Source organism: Podarcis raffonei, chromosome 4 (assembly GCF_027172205.1).
Source record: "Podarcis raffonei isolate rPodRaf1 chromosome 4, rPodRaf1.pri, whole genome shotgun sequence".
Lineage (NCBI taxonomy): Eukaryota > Metazoa > Chordata > Lepidosauria > Squamata > Lacertidae > Podarcis > Podarcis raffonei.
This window is the reverse complement of record NC_070605.1, coordinates 84,677,939-84,691,158: the sequence shown is the minus strand read 5'-3', so window position 1 is coordinate 84,691,158 and position 13,220 is coordinate 84,677,939.

The window sequence follows — 13,220 nt, the reverse complement described above, 5'->3', positions numbered from 1 at the left end:
AACTTAGAACAACATAGCTTGTAGTTTTCAGGGTGTGAGGCAAAATCCTCACTCCCTGAAATCCCCCCCCCCCAGACTATTCATTAGATTTACACTGTTTCTTTATACAATATTGTGTCCTCAATATTTCTGTCACCTGCCATAACTCTGGATACCTCTGCAATAATTAGCTGTCTTACAAGGCAAGTAACAAGACAAATACATGATCATCAAGCACTTTATGTTTTCTCTAGAGAAATCCCTGCTGCCACCTATCAGCGTTAGAAGTTGCATGTCAGCTACACATCTATAGTTGATTTTTGAGGACGATCCTTTAAGGCAGCTGGAGAAAAAAGTTTAGAACTCTCTTTTTTTGCCATTCATTGATCTTTTATTTCTTCTTGTGTTTCTGGTTGTTCTGTCTTTCTTCTTTACTTATTCTAGGGGGATTGTTCTGAATACAAATGAGCTCGTATTCGGTGCACTCGAGAGGTAATTAATACTAACAGCAAACGCCCAATTTACACTGCATCTGATGTGTCCCAGTCTTGAGATTCCAAAAGGAGATCTGTTTATCACGCTGTGGGACCCCACAAAAAACATGTCAGTTTACGGCATAGTTTTAGCTTTGCTTTGTTCATTTCTGAAACATTTGTGGAACACAACTCTGCAGATTTACTCCCAGCAAATCAGCATGTGACAATGGCAGAACTGCTGGATCAGGCCAGTGACCCACCTAGCCCCACATCCTGTTCTTACAGTGGCCAACCAGATGCCCATGGGAAGCCTTCAAGCAGGACCTGAGCACAGGAGCATGCTCACCCTACCCAGCAGTTTTCAGCAGCTGGCACGCAGAGGCATACCATCTCCATCGGTGAAGGCAGAACAGTAGCATCCCAGTTTCTGATTTGATCCTGGAGTGTGTCACTTTTCCTTAGGACATCCCTATTTATATCGGACAAATGTTGGAGGGTATGGAGTTATGTGACCCCCAAGCCAAATAACCACCTTTAGAAGACATCTGGAGGCAGCCCTGTACACAGAAGCTTTTTAATGTTTAATGTTTTATTATGTTTTTTATATATGTTGGAAGCCACCCAGAGTGGCTAGGGACATGCAGTCAAATGGATGGGATATTATTATTATTATTATTAAATAGGATGTCCCTATTTTCATTGGAGAAATGTTGACGGGTATGAGGTCCTCTCTTAATTATGCTAGTATTCAGGTAGGTTCATGCTGAAGGAGATGACCCCTCAGATTTCCAAGTGTCCGTCAATGTTAATTCATAACAACAGAGCTTGAGTTTGTGTGAAAGAGGGAGGGTAAGATGAGTAATGTTCTTCCAATAATAAAAAAAGACACCAGCAGTGGCTTGGCAGAAACAGCAGATGGATCAGGTACAAAATATATGCAAAACAGTATAAGGGAGGTTCCCCACCACCACCACTAGAACAGCAGCTTCACATTTTAAAACCCGGACATCATTTGGCATAGTAATGCCAGTCTCTTTCCGCACCTCCTCTTTTCCTTGATTTAATCACTCCGAAGTGCAAATCCAGGCAAATGTTAATATTATCTGGCATATTATAAACCTGCATGTGCCTGGTTCCTCACCACTGAAAAGTAAAATGAGAGAAAACCGCCCTTGGAAGCGAGTGAAGAGTCCAAGCTGGCCGTGACAAGCTGTTACTCCAAAGGAATTTGTTTTCCTTCTTTTGGTGGGGTTTCCCCTCTTCTTCTCAAAACTAATGTAAAAACCCTGCATAAGCCTCTTTTGGCAGGCGCCATAATTGTGTGCCTGATCTTTGCTGCAGCACTTCGTCCTACAATTTAAATCCAACATGGAGCAGTTTCTGCTCATGTACGAGGAAACAAATGCATCTTCTGGCAGCCATTAACAGGAGCCTCTTCAACCAGGCAGTGCAGGGCAGTATTTATTCCTGGACGCAGACGGGCTTAAGCTGCATCTCTCTTTACAGTCACCTATTAACTGGGCCATATACTATATCAATAAACCACAATTACACTTAGGAAATTTGAAAAGTGAAGCTCAATAAAACCACACAGGCATATTAGAACTGTGTGGAACACTGACATCCATCTGGTATTTTTCAGCGATTTCTAGTCAATTACTACATTTCATCATCTGTAATCTTCTTTTATCTTTGATTCCTGCTGCTACGGTAATTCTCACTCTGCTACATCTATGGCTTTACTGTGAATTTTTATCACCTATGAGTAAGTGGATTCACATTTTTGTTTGCTAGCATCTTTTTTTAAAAAAAAAAACTTGTAGAAGCTAAAAAATAAAAAAGCTTAATTGCAGAGGGAAATGAAACATCTTCAAAGATGTTACGGTAAATACGTAAATCACATTGATAGCATTAAGAGAAGCAATAGAACATTGAAACAGCAATAAAATTAAACATCCAGTAAATTAGTATTAGCTAGGGAGGCAACCCCACCTTTTCTTTTTAAATAAAAAAGTCCTGTTCCCTTTCATAAGCATGTATGGAGCCAATTTAAATTTAGAAGATGCATGATAAAGCTTACATTATATAATTTTTCTGGGACAAACACATATACACACACACACACACACACACACACACACACACACACACACACAAAACCCAAACACATTTTGGCAGCCATCTTATAAACACTTAACTGAGAGTAAGTTTCATTGAACTCGGTAGGGCTTACTCCTGAGTATAGGATCATGTTGTAAGAAATGTAGGCCAGGATCCAAAAAGCTATGCAACTAGTTCCATATTCCTAAGGGACTTTGGTTTTGTGTTTCTCCAGCAACACATTACCCATTTTACTGATTTTTTAATTGTTAATCACAGGATGTTTCATAGGAAGCGATTGATAAATGAAATGAGGTGTATATTGTAGGTGAAAAGTCAGAGGGAATATCTGCAATTTTGAAAAAGTGCCAAGGCTGGGGAAACCCTGCCAGATGGGCAGGGTATCATCATCATCATCAACAACAACATGGTTGCCAATGGAGTGTGCCATGTCACAAAATGGCTGCCACATCCAACAGAGAAGAAAGAAATAGGACCACAAAATAGTGCAGTTGTGCCTCTCTATTGATGGGGAGAAATGCAACTAACACCAGCCACTGCCATGCTCATTCACAGAGAGAAGCTGGTCAAAACAGAAGGAGGGGTGCCATGCTCAATTTGGGGAGGCTGAGCCAGTGCAAACAGAGCAGGAAGAGCAAGCAGTCTCTTGTACATTGTGCATTTTTGAGGATATATTTACTGAGAATTTTGTGGGCACCGTAGGAGGTACTGGTGGTCACAGTAGCACGTGTGACCACTGCAATGGAATAAACACACGCATCACCCAAACGTTGTTTTGCATTTATTTAATATTATGCAATAAAATGGTGGGAAAGGGGGAAATAATGTGGCTAGAACTTCTTCCACTGAAGTGAAAGAGCAAGCTCTGCAGAAACGCTGCAGGGGTGAATTCAAGAACACATCTCACCCCATAAAAATGTAGTGTAGACAAACCCTTGCATCTTGTTCCAACGGTTCTCCTGCATAACACTGACCCAATTCTCTTGTAATGCCATGTTTTGGAACATTGCATTGGCATGAATGATGACATACGCCACTGTAAGCACCCACATGCTGGTAAGTAAAGCAGTACTTTGACTGGACTTAACCGTCCAGGGGTCCTTTACCTTTTACCTCACCTTGGCCTGGATGAATCATTTCTGCTGAAGCAGCTCACTCCAACTCATTTGCCCTTTCCTCCCCTTTTTCCATCATAATGCAGCGCTATTATTAATAATTCCATCTAGAGCTATCATCTGCAAGGAAAGAAAGCACAGCAAATAACTTTAATGCTTCCTTTGAATCATTCCAGGATAATAAAACAAGAAAGAGAGGCAGCACAGGGATTTCTTAATGGGGGAATTATTTTAAAGCAGCGAAATGTCTGTCATTATGATGGGCAGGGTATACATGGAGGGAAGGTCTGTAGATGAACCTCTGAGTACATGCAGTGCGACTCCCTGCATTTCTTTGTTAGGTTCCAAAAGAGATTATAGAAACACCGTTTAGAGAATGCAAGCATTATCTTCTTTCTGTTTGCATTGTCACAGTTACAACAAATTGTTTCTTAAGGCTGAGCCTGCGCATGTTGACTAGAATGCCCAAGACCACCCTCTATTATGCGTAATATTCTCAGTTTGGCTTTTCAACACAGCAAGGAGACTATAGTGATGCTGTTTGCTTAGCATGTTTTCGCCTCATTTGTGTACAGAATTAAGGCATCAGTTCCAATGTCTGTCAAGAGAATGTACCGAGTGGAACAGGAACATCGGAAGCTGTCAGACCAATGGTCATTCAATACTGTCTACATTTGCAAGGCCTGAGAGTGTTATGCAGGTCCACCCCGGTCAGCGTTCTTCTTTCAGCAGTCTCAGCTAGCTGGAGAAAAGTCATTTTGTTTTTCCTGTTGTTAAACAATTGGATCAGAAACCCTCAACAATCTGTACCAAGAAAGCACGATCTATTTTCTGACCAGTGGCCATTGGTGAACTGGTCCTGGTGGGGCTGATAGGAAGGAGGTCACAGAGACAAGTTGTTATGGTTTTCTCCCCATTCTCCCTGCTCTCAAAGATACTGTGGACACTTAATCATCACACCTAACTAAACTGAAAAATGTATTACTTTGGTTCAGAAGGGATCCCTGCGGTCACAGTTGCTTCTCTGCTGGAAGAAATGTTGTGTGGCCTCCACCACATATTATGGTTCTCTCCCTATCCTCCTCTTTTGCAAAGAAACAGAGGACACTTAAACATTTTTATAGGGTTGCCATATTTCAAAAAGTGTAGATACGGACACAAAATCGCAAAAAAAGCACATAAATTGAAGTTTTGGAGCTATTTTTAAGGATACTTGCCAAAATCTACACTTTCCTGGAAATTAAAGTGATTTCCACCCAGACACTGCCAAATCCTAGCTATGTCCGGGAAATTCCGGCCGTATGGCAGCCCTAATGTATTTAGTGCTATTTCTCCAGAAAACGAGGTACTGGAACTCACCATGAACTCACCTTGTTCTTTTATAATTGCAGTGGCGCCCACCTGAGAGGCGCCGGAACTGAGTTCCGGCTGAAAAAAAGCCCTGGGTATATTGACCCCATGTGTATTACCTGTTTTGTTGTCCCACATCTGCAACCATCCCAACACCTTTAAAACACAGCTATCAACTGTGCATGCACAACGACTTTCTCAAATGTACCTAACACTGCACAGTGAATGTGGTTTATGTTTTCAAACCGGATAGAAGCCGGTTTGAGGGTAAACACACCAAACAGCAGTATTTCTCAAGGAACTACAGGATACAGATGGATTTGGGCTAATGTCATGTGTATGTGGCTTCAAATACCTTGCTGCGGGGGGGGGGGGGGAGGACTGAAGCCAGAGTGAATGGTAATGTCTACACTAAGTGCTCATCTATCGGCACCCTGTTTTCAAAAGCAGTTAAAGAGGTGCCTTTGGGAAGCCATAAACAGCCCTCCTCCCACTGAGTGGCCAGAGTCTCTTATAATAATAATAATAATTTATTATTTATACCCCGCCCATCTGGCTGGGGCTCCCCAGCCACTCTGGGCGGCTTCCATAAAAACCAAAAATACAGTAAAATACCACACGTTAAAAACTTCCCTGAACAGGGCTGCCTTAAGATGTCTTCTGAATGCTAGGTAGTTGTTTATCGCTTTGACATCTGCTGGAAGGGCGTTCCACAGGGCGGGCGCCACTACCGAGAAGGCCCTCTGCCTGGTTCCCTGTAGCTTTGCTTCTCGCAATGAGGGAACCGCCAGAAGGCCCTCGGCGCTGGACCTCAGCGTCCGGGCAGAATGATGGGGGTGGAGACGCTCCTTCAGGTATACTGGACCGAGGCCGTTTATTCACAAGTATTCCCCTCTGAACGTTTAGGTTCATCAATTGCTATTAATGATGACCACTTTCTCAACACTTGATGATGACTTTTACTATTTTATAATTTATTTATTGTTAATCCTGACAGATCCTAGGGTTGTGTCAGGAGCTCGTCCTACACTCGAGTAGGACCCTGGCAGAGACACATGCCCGACTGGCATGCTCTGTCCCTCCTGGTAGATCATTCGGGAGCTTCATTATCTTTCTTCAGCCCGAATATCACAGCGACCGATGCCGACAGACACAGGCACACTTAGGGATCCACAGAGTCTTTGCAGCTTGCGTAACAGACCTCAGCAACTCAGCATTTTGGCTAAGCTACTTTATTTACATATAAACAGACACGGAGCACTGCAACATGGCTCCCTCTCTCTCTAGCATCAGGCAGCAAAGAGAAAGAACAAAGGACAACAATCCCACTTCACGGAACACAGTAACACAAACATCCTGTTTCTGTAACTTCCCACTCTGTGGAGTCAAAACATACTGTCATGTGATAGACAACAATCTCATGACTGCAATCATGGAGCAGGAATTCTAACAGGTTGCAGGCAAAGGCCATGATCACTGAGTCATTCTAAAATAAAATACAAAATAAATAAGTAGGTTCCTAATCAAATGCCAGAATAACTAAAACAATAGGAAAGGTGGCAGGCCAACAATTAAAGTGCTCAGAATGCATTGGCATACCCCTAAACATTCTGTGAATCTACGTCTGGCCTCATTGAGAGGCAGTATTTTAATATGAGTAGGAAAATGAAAGTACCCCTAAACGTTTTTTAAAGAAAAAAGCACTAATAAAATAACAATAACAATAACAATAATAATAGGAATTAAGATAACATACCAGCTGCATCTCTTGAAGGTATGGATGTGTTGGTGTAGAGAGAGGTGTTCCTTTAGGTATGTGGATCTCAAGACATTTAGGGCTTTACAGGTAAGCACTAGCACATTTAATTTTAAGGCAATCATATTAAGGATCTGCTGCCCAGTTTGAAATGAATCACTTGTTTTCTCTCTAAAATTTCTCAATCCAACGGCGCCTATCATTGGGACTATTGAGAAAACAAAAATATTTTGTAACCAGATCCGTGTTAGGAGAACTTGCTGGAAAATTCCACCCCTGCTCCCTCATTCATTTCAATAGTGCCATTTATCATATCTGAAATTTTAAAAGGAACATCTGTGGCATAAAATTAGCTTTCAGGCATAGTTCTTCTCGATTAAGCACTGGGTTTTCTGGGCATTCCTAGTGTTTAGGAGTTCAGATGTTCACACTGTGATATGTTCCCAACTCTAATCTTTACCCTAGCTCAATGTTCTTTTTGCTGTGCTCTTTTTTTTATTTATGATGTACAACATGTATTTAAAATAAAGGCTTGTCACTGCTGAAATAGTCTAAAGCATACCCCCTGCATTCCAACTGATCTCCAGATTACTAGCAAAATTGCTGCCTTTGTATACTTATGGGCTGATGTGATAACTGAAAATAACTTCCATTAGCACTACAGAAGCTCCAGCTGATACCAAATGAATTTCATTTGATACCAGCAGAGAAAAATATTGGCTACTGAGATATTTTCCCTTCATGGTCATTTACAGTTAGCTGGGATCCATGTACCATTCAGGAAGTCTCCAGATGTTTTCTTTTCCTTAAGATCCTGTTACCGAAAGCTTCCCCACTCTCAGGTTGACTGGCAGTAATCACAAAGAGAACATTTTTATCTTATGTTCTGGAGGCTCCTTGGAGGTGGACTGTGAGAGGTGCTTGCGGATTGTTTGGAATCCTTGCTAAATCTTCGCCTTTTTGAATTGTCTCTGTTTTGGATAAAAAGGTATAGGGACCCCTGACCATTAGGTCCAGTCATGAACGACTCTGGGGTTGCGGTGCTCATCTCGCTTTATTGGCCAAGGGAGCCGGCGTACAGCTTCCGGGTCATGTGGCCAGCATGACTAAGCCGCTTCTGGCGAACCAGAGCAGCGCACGGAAACACCGTTTACCTTCCCGCCAGAGCAGTACCTATTTATCTACTTGCACTTTGACGTGCTAGGTGGGCAGGAGCAGGGACCGAGCAATGGGAGCTCACCTTGTCGCGGGGATTTGAACCGCTGACCTTCTGATCGGCAAGTCCTAGGCTCTGTGGTTTAACCCACAGTGCCACCGGCCCGTTATCGTTTTCTTGACTATTCTTGAAAGAGGTAATGGTGAAGACAGTACCATTTCCCTCCCACTATATAAAAGTCAAACAAGGTATTTCTTTGTGAACTAAAGCAGTGTTACCATGGTCAGCCTTAGCCCTGTCAGGCAGAATAGAATGGCACTCTGGCCCTACGCTTTGCCAAAATAAAGTCCCAGAGCAATTGATTTTCATTCGGCTTCTCAGCATTCGGCTATTCTCCTCATCCTCCACAATTCTGCCTGATTACCAGGAGTTTAAAGAACACAAGGAGAGCCCTGGTGGACCAGTCCATCTAAGTCCAACGTCTTGTTCTCACAGTGATCAATAAGATTCCTGTGGGAAACCTGCAAGTAGGATTTGAGCACAGGAGCACAGGAGCCCTCTTCCCTTCCGGCAACTGGTATTCAGAAGTGTTGCTGTCTCCAATTGTGGAGGCAGACCATAGCCATCATGGTTAGAAGCCACTGAAAGCTTTATCCTCCATGAATTTGCCCACTGAGCTAGTGGTTATCACTAGCAGCAAGCAGTTTCCTTTATCATTATCATTTGTATATTTGCAATGGCCTACAGCTTTGAGCAACAAACATCTGTAGCATTTCAGAGGCATTCTGTTGAATTCCAGAGGCAACTTAGATGTTGTATAAAGAAATCATTTATGACTATATTGCCAATCAACTCCACTCTAGTTTGATGAGACAGAGAAGAGCTCCTAGCCATTCACTTTCTTCATACCATTAATAATTGTACAAAACCTCTGTCATGTCCCACCACAGTCATTTCACCCCCCTGGGAAAAAACAATAACCAACGAACCGAAACACTTTGTGTGCATAGCATGTATTCTACTGCTGAGCTATGGCCTCTCTCACTTTTCCTGTAAGGAAGATATTCCAAACCCATTTTGTTTGCCCTACAACACTAATAATAGTATTTTGCAACTCGCCTGAATCATGACATGAAAGATTGTTTTTCCTGTTACATGTTTTGAAGTGATGGATCGAAATCAAAAATTTGATCCTTTCTCAATATATATCGATCTCTTGGGCGTCAAATGTAGCAGCTGAGCAATTAACCCTCAAATTCATTTAATGGGGATGTGTCACAGGTATGTTGCAATGATCCTGCTGGAAATTCTTCTTTTACATGGGTTAAGCTGTGACCTCCCATGGCTTTGTTCTATAGATGTCCAAACTACTTTGTTATCCCATTAGTAATTTCTGGCAATACGAGCCCTTGTTAAGTTCAAAAAGCTATTTTATTATATTTTTAAATTGCCAGATTTTGAGGAAGCTAAATGCACCGAGATAAGCCCTTGTCCTCCTTAGTACAATTTTTGTAATGTCAGAGGTTTTCGGCTTAGGATTTTGCAATATTACAGGGCAAATTAATTAATGCAGGCTGAAAAGTGGTATGTGACTTTTCAAATACTGAATACGACTAATTAGCAAATGTTGATGTCAGAAGCAAAAATGATAATAGGACAGCAGGACGGTCTTCTTCCACTGCATTTTCCTGCATGCTGGTTCCTCAGATATGTTTGTTCAAAAAATGAAAAAGAACTAAATGTGTAGCAGATCCATCATTTTCAAAATCTTGTGCATACAAAACACCATCTTTGGCAACTGCACATTTGTTGTGATTCAAATTTACATTAAAACTATGCTTGGTCAGGGTTGGCACACTCAGCAAACTGTGTGCTAATTCGGGCAAGTAAACGACATCTCTCACTTCATCACAGTTTTTCTACTTGCAACACACTTGAGTGAACCTGCTTCTTTTCCTTGCACAGATATTTTGTTCCCATTTGCAACTGTAACTGTCTCTGATGAGTTTTCACTTAACTCTGACGTCATCCGATTCACTCCAAAGCGCCTGCAAACGTCAGCATGAGTCCCACTGCAACGTTTGGCGGTTAAAACAACACGTTTCACAGCGCCCCACAAAATGATCACCTCGCCGCCCTAATCCGTGTTGTGAAGATTTAACCAAAAAATACATCATCAGATTCACACGGAAGCGGATCCAAACTCCGGCACAAGCCTCCTCCAAGGTTTGCTCGCCAAAACTCCACATTTCACAGCGCCCTGCAAAATGCCCCCTCGGCGCCCTAACTTGTGGGGTCAAGATTTAGCCGAAAACTTGACATTGTCCAATTCATTTCAAAGCGGCTCCAAACGCTGGAGCAAGACCTCCTTTGATATTTGGCATTAAAACCCCCATGTTTCACAGAGTCCCACAAAATGAGCCTTTGGCGCCCTAACCTTTGGCGGGGTCAAGATTTCGCTGAAAACCCAACGTCGTCCGTTGTGTGGGTCAGGGCACTGAGACCTCATTTTTTGGCATACCTGAAAACATGGTGTTTACGCTGCCCAACGATGGAGGGGGAATATGCAGGTGTTTGGCACCGTATTCGAGTGAATCAGACATCAGAATCTTGGTGAAAACTGGGACGTAGGCCTGGCAAGGACAGTCTTCCTGTTATATACTGTGGGCTTTACGAGGCATCTCACCCTCACCTGAGCCTACTCCAGCTGAGGCATCACACACCTGCTTCCCAAGCTACCAAGCTCCACCTGGGCTATTTCACTATTCAGGTCTACTTTACAAAGTTTCATTTCCTTTCCTCTCACCAAACCCCTTTTTTTGGCAGGTTTGCTATAATCCTGATTCCGGAGCAAAGCACATAACCCGCCCCACAACAGAATGCAAGTCTATGTACTGCGATAGGCAAACCAGAGATTTGCATATTTGGATGCTGAATAGTTGTTGCCTAATCTCTTGAAGGATTATTGCAATCAACCAAAGCCCAAGGAATACATTACTGTGGCTTTTGAGTGACTATCCTTTGTCTAGCTGATTGCTTGCTAAGAGTCAAAGCTGCTTAGCTGATATTTTGTCAGTGGGAGTTAATGCTTAGGCAATTGTCCCCCCCCCCCCGAATGAGCAATTTATCTGTAGGTTGAGGTCTGAGATCAGTGCACTGCAGGAGTTTGCAGTTTGCATTTAGAAACCGCTGAATCATAGAATCCTAGAGACTCTGGCAGGCATGAGCATTAATAACAGAAACACCTGTTGTCGCTGTGTCTTAATTGTACTTGGAGTAGCTCAGCCAATCTCATGACTCAGCTAAAGAGCTGCAAATAAGTGTGTTGTAAAATCTTGTCTGGCTCTTGCAGGTCAGAACATATAACTCTGATCTTAGGCCTGTCCCATTAGCTTCCTACTTGCTTCCGAGCTTGTTTTGATGCTTCCATCCATTAAAGATCTGAATGAGTTGTGACTGGGTCACTCTACATAGTCTCCAACTGTCCACAAAATGCTGGGACTGTCACAAAAACCCTTAAGCCACCATGGCTTCTCACTTTCTCCTGCGGAGTCATGAAGTCATACCTCGGGTTGTGAAAGCTGCAGGTTACACATTTTTGGGTTGCGGACTACGCCGAACCCAGAAGTACTGGAATGGGTTACTTCCGGGTTTCGGCACTCACACATGCACAGAAGTGCAAAATGATGTAATGCGCATGCGCAGAAGCGCGTCACGCTGGTGCGCAGATGCAGTGCTGCAGGTTGCGAATGTGCCTCCCGCATGGATCACGTTCGCAACCCGAGGTATGACTGTACTTGCTAGTTTTAACGTATGATGGCTTTAGCTGCAGATGCTAAGTTGGTGAGTTTCACTTTTGAGTGTTGGTTGCATTTTGTTATTGCTTTTAGAAATCATTTGTTGTAGTTTCAGTTATATTGTTTATATTGTGTGATTTCAGGATTATGTTGTATGCTGGGTACTTTCAGTATTACTACGGCTGTTGCTGTCATATTTCATACGGGTGATATTCAATTAAGTTTTACTTAGAGCAGACCCAGTGAAATTAATGAACATGACTATGTTAGGTTCCTAATTTGAATAGATCTTTTCTGAGTAAAGCTTAGTTGAATACCACCCAGTATATGCATCTCTTAAGTATTAGAATTTATTTGCTAGTTCCATGCTGTCAGCACCACTAATGGAAACTGAATTTGGTGCAACCTGGAATATGGAAGTTCAAGAGTGCTGCTTCTTCTAAAACCCTCATTGGAAAAACCAAAGGTCACTCAGAAATAATTATTGTAAAAAGCTCTTGGTCAGTCAAACAAGCCTGCCCTTTTGTTGACTTTCTGAATTCTATCCCTGGTGTGATTAGCACAATGAGCAGTTAACCTCTATTTCACTTCTTTGTGCACTTCTTTGATATGATTACACAAAGGCCCTAGTTTAACAATGTATAAAGGACAGCTTACATTTTCTTGTGCAGTGGTATGGGCAGAGTCCCAGTTTATGCATGACACTGGCAGCAGGTAAATTGTATTAATGGCATGGTTACCACAACAGCAGTTAACCTTTATTTCAGTTCTTTGATGAACCTATAAAAAGGTCTTAGTTAAACGGGGTATAAAATTCAGCTTATGCTTTCCTCTGCTGCTGCGTAGACTGAGGCCCAGTTTATACATGAGATGGACCACAGGTAATAGGGAAGACCTTACCTGTGCTCCCATCCTGCAATATTCAGACATACGACTTGCAGGCATCCATACACTTGTAACATTAGCGTAGCTGCAGAGTGTCTGTCTGAGCTGCCAACTGCTCACCTGAGCTGCCTGTTGCACTGCACATATATGAGGTAAGTGGATGTGGGAAGCATGACCTCTCGGGCCATACTTGCTGAACCCAAAGGCGCTTATGTGATGTGTGAACTGGGGTCTGAGAAATGCACATCTGGACTATGTGAATGATACCCTGCATGGATGCTTTAGAAATGCCTGTTTCTCCTGTTACAGAAATTCCTTTTTTGTGTGTCAGTGCAGGTAACATATGGTGCTGCTTCATCAGCCTTACCAAATTATGCGTGGAGTGAAAGACTAAACAAATTGTAGCGTACAGATTTTCCAGACCAGTCACTCACAGGAAAAGGCACATTGTTGAGCGAGATTCATGCCATGGCAGAGCACATTCAACATCTGCTATTTCTCCTACAACTGAGTATGTTCATAAAACAGCCAGGCTGTTTGCGTTTGGCATTTATGTGATACGGCACAAGGAATCCAAGCCTGGAG